This window comes from Odontesthes bonariensis, chromosome 19, assembly GCF_027942865.1.
Source record: "Odontesthes bonariensis isolate fOdoBon6 chromosome 19, fOdoBon6.hap1, whole genome shotgun sequence".
Classification (NCBI taxonomy): Eukaryota; Metazoa; Chordata; class Actinopteri; order Atheriniformes; family Atherinopsidae; genus Odontesthes; species Odontesthes bonariensis.
The window spans coordinates 23,489,637-23,515,808 of NC_134524.1; the positions used below are offsets into that span (position 1 = coordinate 23,489,637).

Consider the following 26,172-nt stretch of genomic DNA (forward strand, 5'->3'; position numbering starts at 1 on the left):
AGCACTTTGAAGACATTTCTGCTAACGTCTGACCGCTAAATTCATTCTTTTCTAGACTCACCTGCATGCAGCTTTCTGTTGCTATGCTACCAGATGTTCCGAGATGAGCCGAGGCTTCGCAGTGTGTGTCGGGTAATGGGCCGTTTCTCAATGTGCGTATTTGTCTGTTGTGATGTTTCCAACTATGGAAGCAAATCGTAATCAAAATTCAAATTCAAATGCATTATCAGAAATGCTTTTTCATTTTAAGAATGTGGCTGCATTATTTGACTCATAAATAAAATTACTAATCAAACATCCTATTTGCATTTCAATTTTCTTCTTCAAGACTGCTCATTCTTTCACTTAATTCAAATGAAAAGGACAAAGACATTTGAAATTTAATTTTCAAAATATGCCTCAGCAAATAGATACCAAAATTCAATTTGAAATGTAAAAGTTGAAAATTCAAATGCATTATCAGAAATGCTTTTGCATTTTAAGAATGTGGCTGCATTATTTGACTCATAAATAAAATTACTAATCAATCATCCTATTGCATTTCAATTTTCTTCTTCAAGACTGCTCATTCTATGCCATAATCAAAAAGAAAACTAAGCGGACATTGCTTTTTCGTTTTAGTGGTCTGCATGCAAAATACTGCCCACAATTCGATAATGAAAAAGCAATCTGAGCGGCGCAGGAGAGTGACGTCACGCCTGCTGACCGTGCTACCCATCATGTAGGCTACGGTAGGGGGCGGTGTGCATATTTGCTGTACAGTTTAGCTGCCCAGGTGGAGTCAAACAATATATCCGATTCTGATGCCGGTGACCGGGTTGAACGGGTCACAGAGAGCTTGGCTGCATACTCTGCCGTCACAGATTCAGAGGTTAGTGCAGCAAGGGCTAGCGCGTCGCGGCTACGACCGGCCATGACTTTCGGGCCGCGGCCATCGCTGAGGGAGCAGCCATTAATGAGGCTGAGACAGACTTTGCGAACAGGAGTCGGGGGATTACCTTTCACAGGTAGGATTCAACATTATCATTGGTTGCATTTTGTCAATAGAATATTATTGTACTGTATTTGTGTCTGCCGGCGAAATCGTAGCCAGCAAACGTTAAACTAGGATATGTTTATAGCCGGTGTTATGCCGAGAAGTGCCCCCCCTGCTGGTCGTACTTTAAGGAGAGTCTGTGATGGAATGATATGATAAAACTACATCATAATTAGGGACCGAGCAGTGAAACTGCAAGGACCCTATTGTATCTGTAAGGTTTATTATTAGGGACCGAGCAGTGAAACTGCAAGGACCCTATTGTATCTGTAAGGTTTATTATTATTATTCTTTCTTTCTTTCTTTCTTTCTTATTCTTTGCAAAAGGTATGCGAAAACTCAGGAAATTTTGCGAGCGCCACGTGCCGGTCGACGACATGAAAGAATCTAAACTTTATATTTTTGGTAGTCGCTCATTGGCTCTGTAGCGCCCCCTACGATGGTTAAAAATTGTCCCCGCAATAGGATTAGTTTTGCGTGGGACGACGAAATTCGGTACACTCATTCATCATGCCAAGACGCACAAAAAAGTCTCATGCCGCCATGGTCCCACGTCCACAGGAAGTCGGCCATTTTGGATGGAAAGTGCGTTTTCGTGCCATTTTTGACCGATTCCACGCCTTGCTTAAGATCGAACTTGTCCTACAGATTTAATGCTACAGACTTCAAACTTGGCCAGGTTACTCTTAAGACATGGAGGGAAAATTTCATTGGCCAACTTTTTCAAAACTTAAAGGGCGTGGCCGTGGCGACGCCTCAAAGTTTGATGACTCGTCATCACTCGCCACGAAAAATTAAGTCGCTTATAACTTCCACATACATAATCCAATCTTTCCCAAAGTTCAACCGGTGATTGCTGGACCCAGCCTGAACGCGCACCTATAAAATAGTGACATCCACCTATAGCGCCACCTGCTGGTGGTTGGATATGTCTTTTTTTTTCCACACCTCGCATTTGATCGAACTCCTCCTACATATTTAATGCTAAACGCTTCAAACTTGGCCAGGCTACTCTTAGGACATGGGCCGAAAAAATCATTGGCCAACTTTTTCAAAACTTAAAGGGCGTGGCCGTGGCGACGCCTCAAATTTATGATGCGCCATAAAAAATTAAGTCGCTTATAACTCCCACATACATTATCCAATCTGTCCCAAACTTCATACGGTGAATGCTGGACCCAGCCTGAACGTGCACATATAAAAAAGTGATATCCACCTACAGCGCCACCTAATGGTGGTCGGAAACTTCATTGTTTTCCACACCTCTTATTTGATCAAACTCCTCCTACATATTTCATGCTAAAATCTTCAAACTTGGCCAGGTTACTCTTAAGACATGAGGGCAAAACTTCCTGGAGAAACTTTTACAAACTCTGAACGGTGTGGGCGTGGCCAGAGGTGAAAATCGTGTGATGGCGTTTGTAATATGAAAGCCTTATCATCATCGCAAAGTCATGAAAGTTGGTACACACGTCCACCCTGACGACCTCGTACGTATGTAAAGGGTATTGTGTGTGGGCGGAGCAAAATGGCTCAGTGGCGCCCCCTAGAAATTTTCAAAAACCCCTATGCATTGGGGTTATTGTGTGCTCGTACGTACGCAATGGGAATCGTGCGTATGGGCAGAGCTGCGCGACTACGGCGTCCAGCGCATGCCCAACGTGCGCACATCCCAACGTACGCACACTCGGTCCCGCTCACAGCTGCTTGCAGCTTTCTAGTTAGGGACCGAGCAGTGAAACTGCAAGGACCCTATTGTATCTGTAAGGTTTATTATTATTATTCTTTCTTTCTTTCTTTCTTTCTTTCTTATTCTTTGCAAAAGGTATGCGAAAACTCAGGAAATTTTGCGAGCGCCACGTGCCGGTCGACGACATGAAAGAATCTAAACTTTATATTTTTGGTAGTCGCTCATTGGCTCTGTAGCGCCCCCTACGATGGTTAAAAATTGTCCCCGCAATAGGATTAGTTTTGCGTGGGACGACGAAATTCGGTACACTCATTCATCATGCCAAGACGCACAAAAAAGTCTCATGCCGCCATGGTCCCACGTCCACAGGAAGTCGGCCATTTTGGATGGAAAGTGCGTTTTCGTGCCATTTTTGACCGATTCCACGCCTTGCTTAAGATCGAACTTGTCCTACAGATTTAATGCTACAGACTTCAAACTTGGCCAGGTTACTCTTAAGACATGGAGGGAAAAATTCATTGGCCAACTTTTTCAAAACTTAAAGGGCGTGGCCGTGGCGACGCCTCAAAGTTTGATGACTCGCCATCACTCGCCACGAAAAATTAAGTCGCTTATAACTTCCACATACATAATCCAATCTTTCCCAAAGTTCAACCGGTGATTGCTGGACCCAGCCTGAACGCGCACCTATAAAATAGTGACATCCACCTATAGCGCCACCTGCTGGTGGTTGGAAATGTCTTTTTTTTTCCACACCTCGCATTTGATCGAACTCCTCCTACATATTTAATGCTAAACGCTTCAAACTTGGCCAGGCTACTCTTAGGACATGCGCCGAAAAAATCATTGGCCAACTTTTTCAAAACTTAAAGGGCGTGGCCGTGGCGACGCCTCAAATTTATGACGCGCCATAAAAAATTAAGTCGCTTATAATTCCCACATACATTATCCAATCTGTCCCAAACTTCATACGGTGAATGCTGGACCCAGCATGAACGTGCACATATAAAAAAGTGATATCCACCTACAGCGCCACCTAATGGTGGTCGGAAACTTCATTGTTTTCCACACCTCGCATTTGATCAAACTCCTCCTACATATTTCATGCTAAACGCTTCAAACTTGGCCAGGCTACTCTTAGGACATGGGCCGAAAAAATCATTGGCCAACTTTTTCAAAACTTAAAGGGCGTGGCCGTGGCGACGCCTCAAATTTATGACGCGCCATAAAAAATTAAGTCGCTTATAACTCCCACATACATTATCCAATCTGTCCCAAACTTCATACGGTGAATGCTGGACCCAGCCTGAACGTGCACATATAAAAAAGTGATATCCACCTACTGCGCCACCTAATGGTGGTCGGAAACTTCATTGTTTTCCACACCTCTTATTTGATCAAACTCCTCCTACATATTTCATGCTAAAATCTTCAAACTTGGCCAGGTTACTCTTAAGACATGAGGGCAAAACTTCCTGGAGAAACTTTTACAAACTCTGAACGGTGTGGGCGTGGCCAGAGGTGAAAATCGTGTGATGGCGTTTGTAATATGAAAGCCTTATCATCATCGCAAAGTCATGAAAGTTGGTACACACGTCCACCCTGACGACCTCGTACGTATGTAAAGGGTATTGTGTGTGGGCGGAGCAAAATGGCTCAGTGGCGCCCCCTAGAAATTTAAAAAAAACCCTCTGCAATGGGGTTATTGTGTGCTCGTACGTACGCAATGGGAATCGTGCGTGTGGGCAGAGCTGCGCGACTACGGCGTCCAGAGCATAACCAACGTGCGCACATCCCAACGTACGCACACTCGGTCCCGCTCACAGCTGCTTGCAGCTTTCTAGTTAGGGACCGAGCAGTGAAACTGCAAGGACCCTATTGTATCTGTAAGGTTTATTATTATTATTCTTTCTTTCTTATTCTTTGCAAAAGGTATGCGAAAACTCAGGAAATTTTGCGAGCGCCACCTGCCAGTCGACGACATGAAAGAATCTAAACTTTATATTTTTGGGAGTCGCTCATTGGCTCTGTAGCGCCCCCTACGATGGTTAAAAATGGTGCCCGCATTGGGGTTAGTTTCGCGGAGGACGACGAAATTTGGTACACTCATTCATCATGCCCAGACGCACAAAAAAGTCTCATGCCGCCAATGTGCCACGTCCACAGGAAGGCGGCCATTTTGGATGGAAAGTGCGATTTCGTGCCATTTTTGACCGATTCCACGCCTTGCACAAGATCGAACTTGTCCTACAGATTTCATGCTACAGACTTGAAACTTGGCCAGGTTACTCTTAAGACATGGAGGGAAAAATTCATTGGCCAACTTTTTCAAAACTTAAAGGGCGTGGCCGTGGCGACGCCTCAAAGTTTGATGACTCGCCATCACTCGCCACGAAAAATTAAGTCGCTTATAACTTCCACATACATAATCCAATCTTTCCCAAAGTTCAACCGGTGATTGCTGGACCCAGCCTGAAAGCACACATATTATCATAGTGACATCCACCTATAGCGCCACCTGCTGGTGGTTGGAAATGTCTTTTTTTATCCACACCTCGCATTTGATCGAACTCGTCCTACAGATTTATTGCTACAGACTTGAAACTTGGCCAGGTTACTCTTAAGACATGGGGGGGAAAAATCATTGGCCAACTTTTTCAAAACTTAAAGGGCGTGGCCGTGGCGACGCCTCAAAGTTTGATGACTCGCCATCACTCGCCACAAAAAATTAAGTCGCTTATAACTTCCACACACATTATCCAATCTGTACCAAACTTCATACGGTGAATGCTGGACCCAGCCTGAACGTGCACATATAAAATAGTGACATCCACCTACAGCACCACCTAATGGTGGTTGGAAACATCTTTTTTTTTTCACACCTCGCTCTTGATCAAACTCCTCCTACATATTTCATGCTAAAATCTTCAAACTTGGCCAGGTTACTCTTAAGCAAGGGGGGAATAAAAATCTTGAGAAACTTTTCCAAACTCTGAACGGTGTGGGCGTGTTCAGGCGGTGAAAATCGTGTGATGGCGTTTGTGATTTGAAAGCCTTATCATCATCGCAAAGTCATGAAACTTGGTACACACGTCCACCTTGTCGACCTCGTACGTATGTAAAGAGTATTGTGTGTGGGCGGTTGTAAATGGCTCAGTAGCGCCCCCTAGAAATTTTCATAAAACCCCTCCGCATTGGGGTTTTTATGTGCTCGTACGTACGCAGAGGATATCGTGCGTGTGGGCAGAGCTGCAGCCCCAGCGTCCAGCGCATGCCCCAACGTACGCACATCCCAACGTACGCACACCTCGGTCCCGCTCACAGCTGCTTGCAGCTTTCTAGTTATTATTATTATTATTCTTTCTTTCTTTCTTATTCTTTGCAAAAGGTATGCGAAAACTCAGGAAATTTTGCGAGCACCATGTGCCGGTCGACGACATGAAAGAATCTAAACTTTATATTTTTGGGAGTCGCTCATTGACTCTGTAGCGCCCCCTACGATGCTTAAAAATTGTCCCCGCAATAGGATTAGTTTCGCGTGGGACGACGAAATTCGGTACACTCATTCATCATGCCAAGACGCACAAAAAAGTCTCAGGCCGCCATGGTCCCACGTCCACAGGAAGTCGGCCATTTTGGATGGAAAGTGCGTTTTCGTGCCATTTTTGACCGATTCCACACCTTGTATAAGATCGAACTTGTCCTACAGATTTAATGCTACAGACTTCAAACTTGGCCAGGTTACTCTTAAGACATGGAGGGAAAAATTCATTGGCCAACTTTTTCAAAACTTAAAGGGCGTGGCCGTGGCGACGCCTCAAAGTTTGATGACTCGCCATCACTCGCCACGAAAAATGAAGTCGCCTATAACTCCCACATACATTATCCAATCTGTCCCAAACTTCATACGGTGAATGCTGGACCCAGCCTGAAAGCTCACATATAAAATAGTGACATCCACCTATAGCGCCACCTGCTGGTGGTTGGAAATGTCTTTTTTTTTCCACACCTCGCATTTGATCGAACTCCTCCTACATATTTAATGCAAAAACCTTCAAACTTGGCCAGGTTGCTCTTAAGACATGGGCCGAAAAAATCATTGGCCAACTTTTTCAAACCTCAAAGGGCGTGGCCGTGGCGATGCCTCAAATTTATGACTCGCCATAAAAAATTAAGTCGCCTATAACTCCCACATACATTATCCAATCTGTCCCAAACTTAATACGGTGATTGCTGGACCCAGCCTGAATGCGTACATATTATCATAACGACATCCACCTATAGCGCTACCTGCTGGTGGTCGGAAACATCTCTTTTTTTCCACATCTCGCATTTGATCGAACTCGTCCTACAGATTTAATGCTACAAGCTTCAAACTTGGCCAGGTTACTCTTAAGACATGGGGGGAAAGAGTCATGGAGAAACTTTTTCAAACCTCAAAGGGCGTGGCCGTGGCGACGCCTCAAAGTTATGACTCGCCATCAAAAATTAAGTCGCTTATAACTTCCACATACATTATCCAATCTGTCCCAATCTTCATACGGTGATATCTGGACCCAGCCTGAACGCGCATAGATAAAATAGTGACATCCACCAACAGCGCCACCTGTTGGTGGTCAGAAACGTCTTTTTTTTCCATACCTCACATTTTATCAAACTCCTCCCACAGATTTAATGTTACAAACTTCAAACTTAGCCAAGTTACTCTTAAGACATGGAGGCAACAATTCATGGAGAAACTTTTCCAAACTCTGAACGGTGTGGGCGTGGCCATGCGGTGAAAATCGTGTGATGACGTTTGTGATTTGAAAGCCTTATCATCATCTCAAGGTAATGAAACTTGGTACACACGTCCACCCTGACGACCTCGTACGTATGTAAAGGGTATCGTGTGTGGGCGGAGAAAAATGGCTCAGTGGCGCCCCCTAGAAATTTTCATAAAACCACTCCGCATTGGGGTTATGCTGTGCTCGTAAGTACACAGCGGGTATCGTGCGTGTGGGAAGAGCTGCGGCTCCAGCGTCCAGCGCATGCCCAACGTACGCACATCCCAACGTACGCACACCTCGGTCCCGCTCACAGCTGCTTGCAGCTTTCTAGTTATTATTATTCTTTCTTTCTTTCTTATTCTTTGCAAAAGGTATGCGAAAACTCAGGAAATTTTGCAAGCGCCACGTGCCGGTCGACGACATGAAAGAATCTAAACTTTATATTTTTGGGAGTCGCTCATTGACTCTGTAGCGCCCCCTACGATGCTTAAAAATTGTCCCCGCAATAGGATTAGTTTCGCGTGGGATGACGAAATTCGGTACACTCATTCATCATGCCAAGACGCACAAAAAAGTCTCAGGCCGCCATGGTCCCACGTCCACAGGAAGGCGGCCATTTTGGATGGAAAGTGCGTTTTCGTGCCATTTTTGACCGATTCCACGCCTTGCTTAAGATCGAACTTGTCCTACAGATTTCATGCTACAGACTTCAAACTTGGCCAGGTTACTCTTAAGACATGGGGGGGAAAATTCATGGGGAAACTTTTTCAAACCTCAAAGGGTGTGGTCGTGGCGACGCTTCAAAGTTTGATGACTCGCCATCACTCGCCTCAAAAAATTAAGTCGCTTATAACTCCCACATACATTACCCAATCTGTCCCAAACTTCATACGGTGAATGCTGGACCCAGCCTGAACGCGTACATATTATCATAACGACATCCACCTATAGCGCCACCTGCTGGGGGTTGGTAACATCTCTTTTTTTCCACATCTCGCATTTGATCGAACTCGTCCTACAGATTTAATGCTACAAGCTTGAAACTTGGCCAGATTACTCTTAAGACATGGGGGGAAAGAGTCATGGAGAAACTTTTTCAAACCTCAAAGGGCGTGGCCGTGGCGACGCCTTGAAGTTATGACTCGCCATGAAAAATTAAGTCGCTTATAACTTCCACATACATTATCCAATCCGTCCCAAACTTCATACGGTGATATCTGGACCCAGCCTGAACGCGCATAGATAAAATGGTGACATCCACCAACAGCGCCACCTGCTGGTGGTCAGAAACGTCTTTTTTTTCCATACCTCACATTTTATCAAACTCCTCCCACAGATTTAATGCTACAAGCTTCAAACTTAGCCAAGTTACTCTTAAGACATGGAGGCAACAATTCCTGGAGAAACTTTTCCAAACTCTGAACGGTGTGGGCGTGGCCATGCGGTGAAAATCCTGTGATGGCGTTTGTGATTTGAAAGCCTTATCATCATCTCAAAGTAATGAAACTTGGTACTCACGTCCAACCTGACGACCTCGTATGTATGTAAAGGGTACCGTGTGTGGGCGGAGAAAATTGGCTCAGTGGCGCCCCCTAGGATACTTAAAAATGGTCCACACATTGGGGTTAGTTTCGCGTGGGACAACGAAATTCGGTACACACATTCATCATGCCCAGACGCACAAAAAAGTCTCTTGCCGCCAATGTGCCACGTCCACAGGAAGGCGGCCATATTGGATGGAAAGTGAGTTTTCGTGACATTTTTGACCGATTCCACACCTTGTTTGAGATCGAACTCGTCCTACAGATTTAATGCTACAGACTTTTTGGCCGATTCCACGCCTTGCTTAAGATCGAACTTGTCCTACAGATTTAATGCTACAGACTTTAAACTTGGCCAGGTTACTCTTAAGACATGGGGGGGGGGGATTCATGGAGAAACTTTTTCAAAACTTAAAGGGCGTGGGCGTGGCAACTCCTCAAAGTTCGATGACTCGCCATCACTCGCCACAAAAAATGAAGTCGCTTATAACTCCCACATACGTTATCCAATCTGTCCCAAACTTCATACGGTGAATGCTGGACCCAGCCTGAACGCGTACATATTATCATAACGACATCCACCTATAGCGCCACCTGCTGGGGGTTGGAAACATCTCTTTTTTTCCACATCTCGCATTTGATCGAACTCGTCCTACAGATTTAATGCTACAAGCTTCAAACTTGGCCAGATTACTCTTAAGACAAGGGGGAAAAGAGTCATGGAGAAACTTTTTCAAACCTCAAAGGGCGTGGCCGTGGCGACGCCTCAAAGTTATGACTCGCCATGAAGAATTAAGTCGCTTATAACTTCCACACTCATTATCCAATCTGTCCCAAACTTCATACGGTGAATGCTGGACCAAGCCTGAACGCGTACATATTATCATAGTGACATCCTCCTATAGCGCCACCTGCTGGTGGTAGGAAATGTCATTTTTTGCCACACCTCACATTTTATAAAACTCCTCCTACAGATTTAATGCTACAAGCTTCAAACTTAGCCAGGTTACTCTTAAGACATGGGGGCAAAAATTCATGGAGAAACTTTTCCAAACTCTGAACAATTCGGGCGTGGTCAGGCGGTGAAAATCGTGTGATGGTGTTTGTGATTTGAAAGCCTTATCATCATCACAACGTCATGAAACTTGGCACACACGTCCATCCTGAACACCTCGTACGTATGTGAAGGGTATCGTGTGTGGAAGGAGCAAAGTGGCTCAGTGGCGCCCCCTAGGGTACTTAAAAATGGTCCACACATTGGTGTTAGTTTTGCGTGGGATGACGAAATTTGGTACACTCATTCACCATGCCCAGACGCACAAAAAAGTCTCATGCCGCCATGGTCCCACGTACACAGGAAGGCGGCCATTTTGGATGGAAAATGCGTTTTCGTGCCATTTTTGACCGATTCCACGCCTTGCATAAGATCGAACTTGTCCTACAGATTTAATGCTACAGACTTCAAACTTGGCCAGGTTACTCTTAAGACATGGGGGGAAAAATTCATGGGGAAACTCTTTCAAAACTTAAAGGGCGTGGCCGTGACGACGCTTCAAAGTTTGATGACTCGCCATCACTCGCCTCAAAAAATTAAGTCACTTATAACTCCCACATACATTATCCAATCTGTCCCAAACTTCATACGGTGAATGCTGGACCCAGCCTGAACGCGTACATATTATCATAGTGACATCCACCTATAGCGCCACCTGCTGGTGGTTGGAAACGTCTTTTTTTTCCACACCTCAAACTCCTCCTACAGATTTAATGCTACAAGCTTCAAACTTGGCCAGGTTACTCTTAAGACATGGGGGCGAAAATTCATGGAGAAACTTTTTCAAACCTCAAAGGGCGTGGCCGTGGCGACGCCTCAAATTTATGACTCGCCATTAAAAATTAAGTTGCTTATAACTTCCACATACATTATCCAATCTGTCCCAAACTTCATACGGTTATTGCTGGACCTAGCCTGAACGCGTACATATTATCATAGTGATAAACACCTATAGCGCCACCTGCTGGTGGTTGGAAACGTCTTTTTTTTCCACACCTCAAACTCCTCCTACAGATTTAATGCTACAAGCTTCAAACTTGGCCAGGTTACTCTTAAGACATGGGGGCGAAAATTCATGGAGAAACTTTTCCAAACTCTGAACGGTGTGGCCGTGGCCAGGCGGTGAAAATCGTGTGATGGCGTTTATGATTTGAAAGCCTTATCATCATCGCAAAGTCATGAAACTTGGCACACACGTCCACCCTGATGACCTCGTACGTATGTAAAGGGTATCGTGTGTGGGTGGAGCAAAATGGCTCAGTGGCGCCACCTAGAAATTTTCAAAAACCCCTCCGCATTGGGGTCATTATGTGTTTGTACATACGCAGAGGGTATCGTGTGTTAGGGCACAGCTGCGCGACTACAGCGTCCAGCTCCAGCCCCAACGTACGCACATTCCAACGTACGCACACCTCGGTCCCGCTTACAGCTGCTTGCAGCTTTCTAGTTATTATTATTATTATTCTTTCTTTCTTTCTTTCTTTCTTTCTTTCTTTCTTTCTTATTCTTTGCAAAAGGTATGCGAAAACTCACGAAATTTTGCGAGCGCCACCTGCCAGTCGACGACATGAAAGAATCTAAACTTTATATTTTTAGGAGTCGCTCATTGGCTCTGTAGCGCCCCCTACGGTGCATAAAAATGGTCCCCTTAATAGGATTAGTTTCTCGTGGGACGACGAAATTCGGTACACTCATTCATCATGCCCAGACGCACAAAAAAGTCTCATGCCATCACGGTGCCACGTACACAGGAAGGCGGCCATTTTGGATGGAAAGTGCGTTTTCGTGCCATTTTTGGCCGATTCCACGCCTTGCATAAGATCAAACTTGTCCTACAGATTTCATGCTACAGACTTCAAACTTGGCCAGGTTACTCTTAAGACATGGGGGGAAAGATTCATGGAGAAACTTTTTCAAACCTCAAAGGGCGTGGCCGTGGCGACGCCTCAAAGTTCGATGACTCGCCATCACTCGCCACAAAAAATGAAGTCGCTTATAACTCCCACATACATTATTTAATCTGTCCCAAACTTCATACGGTGAATGCTGGAACCAGCCTGAACGCGTACATATTATCATAACGACATCCACCTATAGCGCCACCTGCTGGGGGTTGGAAACATCTCTTTTTTTCCACTCCTCGCATTTGATCGAACTTGTCCTACAGATTTCATGCTACAGACTTCAAACTTGGCCAGGTTACTCTTAAGACATGGGGGCAGAAATTCATGGAGAAACTTTTTCAAACCTCAAAGGGCGTGGCCGTGGCGACGCCTCAAAGTTATGACTCGCCATGAAGAATTAAGTCGCTTATAATTTCCACACTCATTATCCAATCTGTCCCAAACTTCACACGGTGAATGCTGGACCCGACCTGAACGCGTACATATTATCATAGTGACATCCTCCTATAGCGCCACCTGCTGGTGGTTGGAAACCTCTTTTTTTTCCGCACGTCACATTTTTTCAAACTCCTCCTACAGATTTAATGCCACAAGCTTCAAACTTGGCCAGGTTACTCTTAAGTCATGGTGGGAAAAATTCATGGAGACACTTTTCCAAACTCTGAATGGTTTGGGCGTGGCCAGTCGGTGAAAATCATGTGATGGCGTTTGTGATTTGAAAGCCTTATCATGATCGCAAGGTCATGAAAGTTGGCACACACGTCCACCCTGATGACCTCGTATGTATGTAAAGGGTATCGTGTGTGGGCGGAGCAAAATGGCTCAGTGGCGCCCCCTAGAAATTTTCAAAAACCCCTCCGCATTGGGGTTATGCTGTGCTCGTAAGTACACAGCGGGTATCGTGCGTGTGGGAAGAGCTGCAGCTCAAGCGTCCAGCGCATGCCCCAACGTGCGCACATCCCAACGTACGCACACCTCGGTCCCGCTCACAGCTGCTTGCAGCTTTCTAGTTTGTTTACCTAATTGAATTAACGGATGCAAATCTCAATAAGTCCAAATTTGTATATACAATTAAAATAACCAAATTTCATAGTTTCAGGTTCATTTTTATATCATTTCATCTGGGCTATAATGACTTGAGATTGTTAATAGAAAATGTATCCAACCGTCTTTCGTGTTGACTACAAAAGTATTAGTCACGGCCCTTACTTTTGAATATATGTCCAATAACATAAAAATAGTTAGGAATAGGAATACTCTAAACTCTACAATTGTCAGATTATCATAATTGTACACGTATTATTAATTTACATGAAGAGATGTGAAAAAAAGATGCACGAATGAAACACCATTGTCAGCTCAATATTATTTTTTTTGGATAAATGTAATAATCCACACCTGAAACGGTTTACGCGCGCTCCGTGAATGGGAATGCACTTCTCGGCAGAACACCTCTGTTCACACGGCTATTAGGCCAACAGAAACTTCATAAATCATATATTCCATAACACAGGCTTAGATTACAACTAACACAAGAATGCTACTTTTGAAATAATGCAAATATTACTGTTATAACATTGACCATCACATTTTACTCAGGTTTATTAATGACGTTTATTATGCCTGTATTATTCACATGTAATTCTTTCATCCTAACAAAAGTATTTACCTCATGTCTCATACCCACCCCTCAGATTGTCCGACCGAGAGTTGGTGTTATTCCCTCCATCTTGGGCTTACAGGTTCACCTAATAAGAGTAGGTGTATCATCATAAGGCTATTAGCATTCATAAATTGAAATATTATCAATAACAGGGCAGGGTGAAATACTTATCCCTGTGTGTGTGTGTATTTTTATATATTTTAATATAATGCTTCTTCCTTTTAGCCAGAAAAGGGCAGGACTACATGTTCTTCCAGAAAAGCTGAAGAGAGCCTGTCTGTGGCCACTCAGGATGACCCAGAAGCTTCAACCTCAAACTTACTAACTCAGCCTAATGATTTGAGTATTTCTTTTTTAAACATCATATCAAAATTACCGTTCTAAATATGTTAAATAGCTACTTCTCAATATTTATACTGGTGGATGTTGTGGACAATGCTTTGTACTACATCGCAGGGTTTGTAGTCCTCCAGATTCTGCAAAAGCTGTCCTGTGGTGTGTGCCATGCAAGCTTGGTCAGAGATGCTGTACCTTCATCATTTCATGATAGCTACCACTTTCTAGCCCTGAAAAACAACGGTGTACTAGTGATTCCATCATGTGGCACAGTGAAGGTGCTGAGAGCTGCAGAGTGGGTGATTCTCCAAGCTTCAGCAAAGCTGTAAAGACGACGACAGTCACGTACATCATCCGGGAGGAGAACGGAGGATGTTTTTCAGCTTGGGGAACACATTGAGGAGACAAAGTTTGGCATCAACAACCATTATTCCAACTTGTTGTCATTGTTTGTGTCTGTGTTTCTGAAAATAAGGCCCCACCACATTGGCAAACTGACCTCTCTTGACCTGCATAAAAGGGAGCATGAGACAAAAACAAGCTCTGCAAAACACTCCTCTTTCAGGGTGTTAGACCCGATTCTTTATATTGGAAGCCTAAGAACCAGTTGGAGCAGTCTTAAGTTAAACAAAGTATTTATTGGAGGTCACAGGTCAAGTATCAGCGCTGGACTTGGAGAGACAGAGTTCTCGCATGAAATCCGTCCGACCAAGTCCCGAGATCTGGAAACATTTCATATTTATGTTCACCCTTATCTCAGAGGTTGTACCTACATTTGACGGCGCATTATTGAATATTTACTCATGCTGTGAGCAGGCCATCCACCGTCTTCATCATGTTCTTTGGATGTGATAAGCGATGTGTGTGTGTGCGTGTTGTTTCAGGCGTGCATCTACTGCACCAGACCTATCTGTCCTAAGAGACGCTTTATCTGACCCAGTTATTTTATCCCGCTACGTCATCTTAAAGTGTTGGACATACATTTGCGTTGTATGAGCAGAGTGTAACGTACAAACTAGGAACATAGATTATCTAGAGAACTACACAATATGAATACATAAAGTCTAAGAATAAAGCCTATTTATAACAAGGGCTTTTAGCTCATTTTGTTTTGCTTTAGGTTGATACCATTCAAAATATTTAAACTTGTGTATATACAACTACCTTCTTGTACAGTGTTTTTTATATTCTTTATATTTTATTATAGTATTTCTATATTTCTAGACTAACTCAGAGAGATCCCTGAACAAGTAGTGCATGTGTCTTGACTGCGGTTCATGCACAATTGGCAATTTAAAAAACATTGTACCTTGAACCTTGATGCTATGGTCATAACAAAGTTATGCTGTGAAGCCAAAAAAGCAAAAATCAAAGATATTTTCTTACATTGTTTTGGCCTTGTGAAATACTTTATTACAGATTTGATAAAGATGTTACATAAAAATCATAACAGCTGTATAGTGTCTGTATTCCTCTTCAATGATACAAAGCTTGTAGTACGTGATTGGAAAATTCGTTAGGTCAACAGCTTGAATGATCTTCAAGCAGTGTGTATACATACGTACTCATTCATTCGTAGGGCACCATAGGCAATCGTCAAATAAATACACATACAAAACAAACATCCTCTACCTTACACTAGAAATATATATATACACATACATATGTACAAAGCTGGATTCTCATTCCATCCGTTCCAAAGTACAAAATTACGACAAGGCTCGAGCTGCCAAAACAGCGGCAGCTGACAACAGGCATCGGTGTCTTATAAATATAGCCTACTGACCAGTCTATCACACATTGTCATTCTGCTGTTAATGTACGGTACCTGTAGTTGGTGTTCTGGCCCTAGTGTGAGTCCCCCCCCCCCCCCCCCACCAGAAAATGTGCGAGCCCTTGCTGTCATCCTGAGTGGTCACAGACAGGCTCTCTTCAGCTTTTCTGGAAGAACATGTAGTCCCGCCCTTTTCTGGCTAAAATGAAGAAGCATAATATTAAAATATATAAAAATACACACACACACAGGGATAAGTATTTCACCCCGCCCTGTTATTGATAATATTTCAATTTATGAATGCTAATAGCCTTATGATGATACACCTACTCTTATTAGGTGAACCTGTAAGCCCAAGATGGAGGGAATAACACCAACTCTCGGTCGGACAATCTGAGGGGTGGGTATGAGACATGAGGTAAATACTTTTGTTAGGATGAAAGAATTACATGTGAATAATACAGGCATAATAAACGTCATTAATAAACCTGTGTAAAGTCTGATGGTCAATGTTATAACAGTAATATTTGCATTATTTCAAAAGTAGCATTCTTGTGTTAGTTGTAATCTAAGCCTGTGTTATGGAATATATGATTTATGAAGTTTCTGTTGGCCTAATAGCCGTGTGAACAGAGGTGTTCTGCCGAGAAGTGCATTCCCATTCACGGAGCGCGCGTAAACCGTTTCAGGTGTGGATTATTACATTTATCCAAAAAAAATAATATTGAGCTGACAATGGTGTTTCATTCGTGCATCTTTTTTCACATCTCTTCATGTAAATTAATAATACGTGTACAATTATGATAATCTGACAATTGTAGAGTTTAGAGTATTCCTATTCCTAACTATTTTTATATTATTGGACATATATTCAAAAGTAAGGGCCGTGACTAATACTTTTGTAGTCAACACGAAAGACGGTTGGATACATTTTCTATTAACAATCTCAACTCATTATAGCCCAGATGAAATGATATAAAAATGAACCTGAAACTATGAAATTTGGTTATTTTAATTTTATATACAAATTTGGACTGATTGAGATTTGCATCCGTTAATTCAATTAGGTAAACAAATTATGATGTAGTTTTATCATATCATTCCATCACAGACTCTCCTTAAAGTACGACCAGCAGGGGGGGCACTTCTCGGCATAACACCTGCTATAAACATATCCTAGTTTAACGTTTGCTGGCTACGATTTCGCCGGCAGACACAAATACAGTACAATAATATTCTATTGACAAAATGCAACCAATAATAATGTTGAATACTACCTGTGAAAGGTAATCCCCCGACTCCTGTTCGCAAAGTCTGTCTCAGCCTCATTAATGGCTGCTCCCTCAGCGATGGCCGCGGCCCGAAAGTCATGGCCGGTCGTAGCCGCGACGCGCTAGCCCTTGCTGCACTAACCTCTGAATCTGTGACGGCAGAGTATGCAGCCAAGCTCTCTGTGACCCGTTCAACCCGGTCACCGGCATCAGAATCGGATATATTGTTTGACTCCACCTGGGCAGCTAAACTGTACAGCAAATATGCACACCGCCCCCTACCGTAGCCTACATGATGGGTAGCACGGTCAGCAGGCGTGACGTCACTCTCCTGCGCCGCTCAGATTGCTTTTTCATTATCGAATTGTGGGCAGTATTTTGCATGCAGACCACTAAAACGAAAAAGCAATGTCCGCTTAGTTTTCTTTTTGATTATGGCATAGAATGAGCAGTCTTGAAGAAGAAAATTGAAATGCAATAGGATGATTGATTAGTAATTTTATTTATGAGTCAAATAATGCAGCCACATTCTTAAAATGCAAAAGCATTTCTGATAATGCATTTGAATTTTCAACTTTTACATTTCAAATTGAATTTTGGTATCTATTTGCTGAGGCATATTTTGAAAATTAAATTTCAAATGTCTTTGTCCTTTTCATTTGAATTAAGTGAAAGAATGTGCAGTCTTGAAGAAGAAAATTGAAATGCAAATAGGATGTTTGATTAGTAATTATATTTATGAGTCAAATAATGCAGCCACATTCTTAAAATGAAAAAGCATTTCTGATAATGCATTTGAATTTGAATTTTGATTACGATTTGCTTCCATATCCAACAGGGTCTTGACTCTGAAGCGCGTGTCCAGTAACTTCGGATTTGTTTTGTGAAGCTTGTACCGAGGCGCGTGTCGATGACTATGTGGTGACGTCAGAGGCCTTTCGAACCGGCCTTACCATGTGACCGTTTAGGAGCGTTTTTTTTTTCAATAAAATGTATTGTTCTATGTAAATGCACAAAAAGCATGCCATACAAAACATTGTACAGATATCTGTAGTGTTGAGCTGACTGTAGAAATATCAACATAATCAACATGTTATTCTGTGTGTGATTAAGTTGAAAAATGAAGAAATAATACATTATACATATAAGATAAAACACAATAGACAGAAACTATTTATCAGAAAAAAATATATCTATATCTGCATATATCTCAGAAGAAATTAAAATCTATATATTTATCTATAGATAGATAGATAGATAGATAGATAGATAGATAGATAGATAGATAGATAGATAGATACTAATGGAGTTTATATTTAATTACTTTGAAGATATGATAAATAAATATATCCATGATACCCCATAGTGATGCTGACATGATTCTGTTGGACTTAAATGATGCACTAACTGAAGGTTAATTTGACTGATGAAAGTATCTTGGGAACAAAGAGGGAACAGGATGAGACGGAGAGGCTTCAGCTGAAGTTGGTGTCATAAGTCTCCCACTAAGAATCTCTGGGGAAAACAGTGAGAACAATAAACATGTAGTTCCACCATCCTGTCCTCACACCACACTGCTAAGATTCCAATAAATGTCAGTCTGCTGTAGTTCCCCTACAATCCAGCAGAGGGTGCTGTGACTAAGAGGAGCTGAATAAGTGGAATCTGTGAGATGCAGTTTTATCTAAGAAGCAGATGATGTTCTTGTAGAAAAGACATTTCCATCTTACTAACATGGCTGTGGGTGATAAAGTCAGAGGGTGGGACATGGTGGAAGATGGTTGTTCTGGGAACTACCAAGAAGCTGAAGATGTAAAAAATCTACTTTTATGGAGGAGACTAAGAATGACAAAGAGTTGTGTTCCTGAAAGTGAGTTTTCAGTGATTCAGACCTGATCCCACTCACTGGTGATTGATGGAAATGATCAACATGACCATCTAACCCAACTCCAGCAGAGTTGCTTCATGGTTCACATGAGATATACAGAATAATTAGGTCTTCTACAGAAAAGAAGAACTGATCCCGGCTCATCAGTCAAAGCATCTACAGCCACATATTTCCCTCCAAGTCATTTAAAGCTTCTTTAAAATCATTTATTCAGCCCAGCTTTGCCATTCAGCTCATTCTCCATCTGACACCAGAGAGAACAGACAGACTGAAAGACATCTTTTACAGATGGAGTGTTTGGGACAATAGGAGGAACAGACAGTCTGTTGGAGGATGTAGATCTGAAGGTAAGCTGGACCGCTGGCATGATTCAGTATGAAGGAGGACGAGGTAGGGGCACCCTCTACCATTTAAAACGCTGATAAATGTGTCTCTGCCGCTCCAAAGAAGAATGTAACTCAACTCAATGGATAAAGGAGGCAAAGAAGAAGAATGAATGAATCATTTAGGTGAACACATTATTCTTTTTACCCAAATAAAAATCCAACAGGAAACATCAGCTGTTGTCAGTTATTGTTCTCTGGTTCTGCTGTAATACAGAGTGGGACCAGCACGTCTTATCACGTCTTCTTCATCCTGCTGCAGGAGGAAAATCTAATGTTTTCCCCAGCAGCAGTGATGTTAAAGTTTTACCTGCAGGGATATAATCTGCATGTATTTCATGTTGCAGAAAGCCATCCAGCTGCAGTCTACTCTGCAGTCAGGACAGACCACCTCACTTCTGGACAAACAGTCATCAGATCCAACAGGACCAGAGGTACAGCTGCTCTTTGTTCCCAACTCTGGACAGAAGCAGGTCAGCTGTTCACCCTGCTTCCAGCCTCTATGCTCAGATAACCCAACCTGACTCCAGCTCAGCATTCAGTTTGGGTCCTGTGCAGTGTGCTGGCAGCACTTTTTGATCTCATATCTAAGTATATGTGTCTCCATGATCTCCGTGTGTATCAGCTGCTAAAACTCTGAATGGGTTATCTCTATGCTTTGGAACATTTGTACTCTTTCATCCGGCTGAAGCCCTTTTCACTGGGGAACTGAGGCCGTTCTATAAGCTTCCAAAGTGCTTTTAGGCCTTTAACACGCTGCAGGTGCAGGTCCACCTCTGCCTCTGCAGCAGCACAGAGTAAAGCTGCAGCTGCTTCAGTTCACTGTTACAAACAGCTGCTTTGCTGGGGCAGTTCTTCTCTTCAGGAGGCAGAAACACACACTCTCAGCAGACTCTGGGAGCTTCTGTGCTGCTCTTCCTTCTGCTTCTTAAACTGGAGCAGCTGACTGCCTTCACTGACTCTGAAGAAGTGTCTCACCAATCCTTTCTCCTGGAGTTGTGTTTCCTGCAGCTGGAACTGTGTGTGTTTGTTTTCAGAGTCTCCAGCAGAGCCAGATGTCCTGTACTCTTCACTGAGGTAGTCCACCAGTCCATCCACTGATGTCCAGCTGCTGGGACCAGTTTGAGGCCAGCAGCCTCTCACTGAACCAGTTTACATTAACTTTTTAAACATTTTGAATTCTTTGATATTTTCATAAACAACAAATGTGCCAATCTGGCCTCATGAATGTATTTCTGTCTGACAGAATTAAAGACAAATGAATTTCTTCAGTGTCTTTCCTGTTATTTATGGTCATGATTCCCTCGAGAGCAGCTGAGATCTGAACCTGGAGAAGTTTTAATTCCATAAATTTGTTTTAGTTGAAATATCAAGAAATGAAATATTTTCTCATGTAAATCAGGAGCTGTATAAACCAGAAATGTTCCATGAAGTTTGTGTTTTCACTCCATCTGTTTTAATACAGAATACACGTTTATTAATAATAATAATAATAAATATTTTGGACACACAAAGATGCTTAACACCTCCAAAAAATATATTAAAAAAAGGTTTCTAGCTACCTTTGATGGAGCAAGAGATTCAGTTTGGATGCAGATGCTGCAGTGATGAAAACACTGGTGTTAGCAGAAGTTTAGTGTCACTAAAGACAACTTTTAACAGCAGAAGGAGAATTTTCTGTCTTAGCAACAAAAATCTGAGAAAATGTCAGAGAAAATACAGAAAAAGCGGAATGCTGTGGATTTAAAGATGGAAACATTTTGCTGTGCTTCCTTTCACTTCCCGTTGGACGCTGAAGACGACGCACTCAGCTTTTCACCAGACAACATGGCCTCGGTGGTGTGGTGGTCAGCAGCAGTGAAGACCAGATGAAGCCTCATGAAGCTTTGAGTTGTTCACAAATGAGCTTCATGGCGCTTCAGTTGCTCAACTGCGCCATCAAGTGGGCAATAAATGTAAAGCAGCTGGAACCGTCCACCATTATAATAATAATTAAAATCATTTTATTTATAATATTTAATATTTATGTTATTCATTCTGTGTTCTTCCCTATGGGATTAATAAAGTATTTATTTTCTGTTTCACACAATTACTATTGTTGTTATTTTAGAGTTCAGCTCAAAAAGCTCGCAGACCGGAGAAAATCTCCTCTCTCTGGCTCCATGAACAATCAGCTCACTCCATCAGGCTCTAAATCCACAAGATGTTTCTACAGGAGATCTTTGGTGTGTCGCCGGCTTTTATATTTGGAAATATTCGCCAGGCCTTGAACGCTGCTGGTTTGCTGGGGCTCACGTATGCCTGAAAACGTCATCAACACGCGACTCGACGCGCGCTTTGAAGAATCATCAGCAGTTATGTCTTCGCTTTCTGACACCTGTATGTCCCAGAGATGAACAGGAAACTGGATAGTTCCCTCTTCAGAATGAAAAACTGTCCCTTTCGGCTGTCGGTCACGTGACTTTTTTCTTAAAGTGACACGCCCACTGAGCCCGACTCAGCGGCACGACGGGCGGCGTGCAGAGCTCTGACGTCTTTTGCATTTTAGATTCTTGATTTTGTGGCTCCTAAATGAGCTGACACACGCTGACAGGTGTCCATGAGTCGGGACAGATGTGGGTTCTGATGGTTCTTTTCCTCAGACAGCCAGGATGGCCCCTTTTATCAAAGCTTTGCTTTCTTCTCCTGAACCGCGTTGGTTCCTCTGGGTGCAGGCAGGCTTCAGAGCTCAGCGTTCACTGTAGAACTCGGATCATTGTTCTCACTCTATAAGCAGACAACTGTTTGCACCTGGTTCAGCTTTGTAATGTCCCTTTAATCCTCTGATAAAAGCTGATCCTGAAATTAGTTGTAGACTGGAGCAGAACTGATTGGTGTAAAGAACATGTTCTTTTATACAGAGATGGTGATCTTTATCAGGAGGCCAGCATCCATCTTATAAGAAGCGGGTGGATCTGCAGGACAGACGGATGAAGGATGGAGACGTGTCTCTGATTCTGAAGGATGTGACGACTGAGGACAGAGGAACATATGAGTGTCGAGTCGTCCAGAGAGGAATAAATGATGGAAAGATATCTGATCCCATCAGCATCATCCTCCTGGCAGTTGTTGAACCAGGTGAGTGAGAGTTTGTCTCTGGACCAGAGCTGAAGCAGCTTCCTGGTTGTTGATGTGAGAGTGAAACATCTCAGATCAGATGTTTCAGGGGTTTTCTAAAGATGTTGTTGATGAGACTCTGTAGAAAGCAGCTGGTCTGAGTGCAGGAGATGATGTGGGACAGCAATTTGAAGAGGAAATGTTCTTCAGTCATCACCCACCTGACAGCTGATAACCACACCTGTTTCTGACCTGCAGGGAACAGTTGGGGACATCATGGACTGGCTGCAGGTCTGTCAGCTGGGATCATTTTTACAGCTGCTGCTGCTCTCTGGATCTCTCAGAGACAAGAAGAAGAAATCAGACTCTCCTCCTGATGAAGCAGCTGTCCAACAGCTGCTCTGACTCAGAGTGTCTGATACTGGCTGTGTTAGAAATCGCATACTTCTCCTACTACTCCTACTAACTGTTTGAGTCAGTAAGCGAGTTTGAGTAAGCAGAAGTTCCCGGATGCATACTAGATTCTCCGAAATGTTGGGTATGCATCATGAGGTTACTACTCATACTCAAACTACCCAAGATGCAACGTAACGTGATGTCTCCGATCGTCATTTCCTGTCAAAACGGCAGTTTTAAGCTAGCTACAACGAGGGTAGGTTCACTTCCTGTTTTCAAAACAAAAGCACCAATTGTATGGTAGTGGCTTTCCCTGTGATAAAAGGCAACAGGTATTTTATTTTGTGAAAATAACCGGAAGTGCGTTGCTCACTGCGGCTAGCTTTAATAGCGCCAAATTCGTGGGAACAAAATTGTAAACAGACGGTATTTTGACAGGTTTTCAACACGTTGGGGATCTAAACGACTACTTTCTCGCCTGAAAATGTTTCAAATGTTGTTAAAGTTTACAGAGTTTAGAGCTTAAGGGAAATCAGCTTCAGGCCGGCTGATTTCGGCTCGGGCAGATTCCACTTTAATTTAAAGTCATTTTCCTCCGTCTCAGCTCCATCATGTAGACAGTCCAACCCTTTTTATCCACAGCCCCATTTATTTGTTCAATTGCAAATAAATAATTGGATTAAATATTCACCGTATTGTGTATTTATTTACATTTTACTCAACATGTAACACTGTGAATATGTTTGATCTCAGGATGTTGAGAGAGACTTTAGTTAAATCTAGATTACAGCAGATAATCAGAAATGATTCAGCTGAACCCCAACACAAACAGCTGACAGCTACAGAAGATCCCGTCTGAGAAAAGCAGATGTATTTCAGTTCTATGCTGATTTATTTATGCTTTACATGCAGGTTTTATGATAATGACATGTTTTCATCTGCGTGCTTTCATCCTTTTACAAACTTTTGTAAACAGCAACATGCAAAGAGCTCGTGGGCTCTCAGAGTCGTAATAAATGACTAAATGAAATGAGTTTTAATGGACTTCTGAACACTCTGAGGGCTTATGAAGGTGTCCCTTTAGAGATGGACATCCTTTAATCATTTTAAACGCAGGTTAAACAGTCATAAAAATAACCTTTTGTCTGTTCCTCCACACTTGACCTCATTGATAAACGCTGCGGGGTTAAAGAAAGAGCCGGATTGTCTCTCCTCTCCAGAGCAGCTGAAGATCAACAGAACCAGATGGAACCCTGAGGTTCCCAAAGCAGATGCCTCCTACCCCCAACTACACATCCAGATCCTGTCCATGTAAACCACAAACAGGGTCGGAGACGAGGGGCAGAACTGGTGGAGTCACCATAAACCAGAACCACTTCCCAACCAGAATGCAGACACAGCTCTGACTGCGTTATTCAGTGACTGGATATCCTGTAAAAGTGACTTCTGCGGCACCCCCCACAGACTCCCTGGGGGTCCAGAGTCCAGAAAACACATGTAACACAACCCTAACCCTGGATGGTTAAACTCCCATGATCCCTACAGTAACTATGTGAGGGTAAAGATCTGGTCCACGGTTCCATGACCTGAACACATTTCTCCTCCTGAAAGGTTCAGTAACCAATCAGAGCCCTCTCTTCAGCCTTAAACTTTACCAGAGAAGTGGGATTTTCCTCAATAACAGATAATGTGTGAAAAGTAGATATATTTCCAGGTAATAGCTGGAAAGCACAAATATTACAGTCTCACTGTGTAAGATTATTACTGCATGGTTTTTGTGTTGTGCACACTCAGGCATGATATACCTGCTTTATGACGTCAGATTAATGGAAAATAAATAACTCTAACCCTGAAAGGGGCTGCTGACTTGCATGGGAATTCACAAATATCACATTTATGTGACATGAGTAACTCAAAGCTGAGGGAAAAGTCATTAACGTAGCAAATAGTCCTGACATTGAGCCAATGCTACCACCATCAGGTCAAAGTGGAACATTTCCCTCAATAATTTTCATCCAGCCAGCTCCTATTCCACTAACTTCACTTATTATAATCCCTTAAAAAGGTTTTGTATTAAAACGACAAAGCTTTGTGACATTTCTATCTTTAACACTGATGAAAACAGTGTTTTGCTGCCCTGCTTAAAGTCTCTAGTGACATAAGGATGGCAGCTGACCATGGGCAGTACTCAGTTTTAATTCTTCTTGACTTATCATCAGCATTTGACACTGTAGATCATGAACTGTTGCTACAGAGAATGATCTGTGACTTTGGAATTAATGGGACAGTCCTGAAGTGGTTGCCCTCATATTTGTCAAATAAGACTTTTTCTGTTTGTGTAAACAATAGAATGTCTGATGTTTCTACTTTAAAGTATGGAGTTCCACAAGGATCAATTTTTGGTCCCATTTTGTTATTGCTGTACATCAGCCCTCTTGGCAAAGTCATTAGTCATTTTAAAAATGTCTCCTATCATTTTTATGCAGATGACATTCAATTGTATTTTTCTGTTCAGGAGTCAGAGTTGCACAAACTGTCTGAGCTATTGGACTGTCTCTCAAGCATAAAGAACTGGCTCACTGAAAACTGCCTCCAGTTAAATTGTAAAAAAAAATTCCCCTGGCCCTGAACCACCTCGGTTCTCTGGGCTCGTACGTTCAGTCGAGCATCAGGAATCTTGTTGTCTGGTTTGATCAGTCTTTGTCTCTTGACTGCCATTCTAGACACTTAGTAAAAAACTGCTTTTATCATTTAAGAAAAATTGCAAAGTTAAGGCCAATCCTGTCCAACTCTGACCTGGAAATTGTGATTCACGCTTTTATCTCTTCACGTTTGGATTATTGCAATTCTCTTTTTATTTGTTTTAACAAATCTGTTTTAAATCGTCTTCAAATGGTCCAAAATGCAGCGGTTCAACTTTTAAAAGGATCAAGCAGACAAGACTCATATTACGCCAATTTTATCTTCCTTGCACTGGCTCCCGATCAAATATCGTATAGATTTAAAAATTTTAGTGCTTACTTTTAGAGCCCTGCATGGGCAGACTCCCAGTTATGTCTCTGACCTGCTGTGTCCCTACAGCTCCGGCCGCTCCCTTCGGTCCTCAGGCCAGAACATCCTCATGGTCCCAAGGACTTCCTTTAAAACCAGAGGAGACTCGTCTTTCCAGGCTTTTGCTCCTAAATTATTGAACAAGCTGCCGGCTGTGTCCCTTGGTGAGGCGGAGTCTGTGGATTCTTTTAGGAAGCAGCTGAAGACATTCTTCTTTAGACAGGCTTTTAGTTGATTGGCACGATGTCACTTTTTGTATCTATATATGAACTTGTTTCTTCTTTGTAATTTTGTTTTACTGTGCAAAGCACTATGTGATT

At 42.7% G+C, this 26,172-nt stretch overlaps 2 long non-coding RNA genes across 2 annotated transcripts; one reads left to right on the top strand and one right to left on the bottom strand.

Moving 5' to 3' along the window:
• The first annotated feature begins 677 nt into the window (after positions 1–677).
• LOC142369312 (uncharacterized) lies at positions 678–15,443 on the top strand. Its single transcript, XR_012767574.1, has 3 exons — positions 678–1,007; positions 13,689–13,751; positions 13,883–15,443. It is a non-coding gene; the product is annotated as an uncharacterized LOC142369312 (long non-coding RNA).
• Positions 15,444–15,854: 411 nt separating this feature from the next.
• On the bottom strand, positions 15,855–17,370 carry LOC142369310 (uncharacterized). The gene is made up of 3 exons (XR_012767571.1): positions 17,045–17,370; positions 16,098–16,160; positions 15,855–15,966 (listed from the first exon to the last, which is right to left on the bottom strand). It is a non-coding gene; the product is annotated as an uncharacterized LOC142369310 (long non-coding RNA).
• Positions 17,371–26,172: the final 8,802 nt, after the last annotated feature.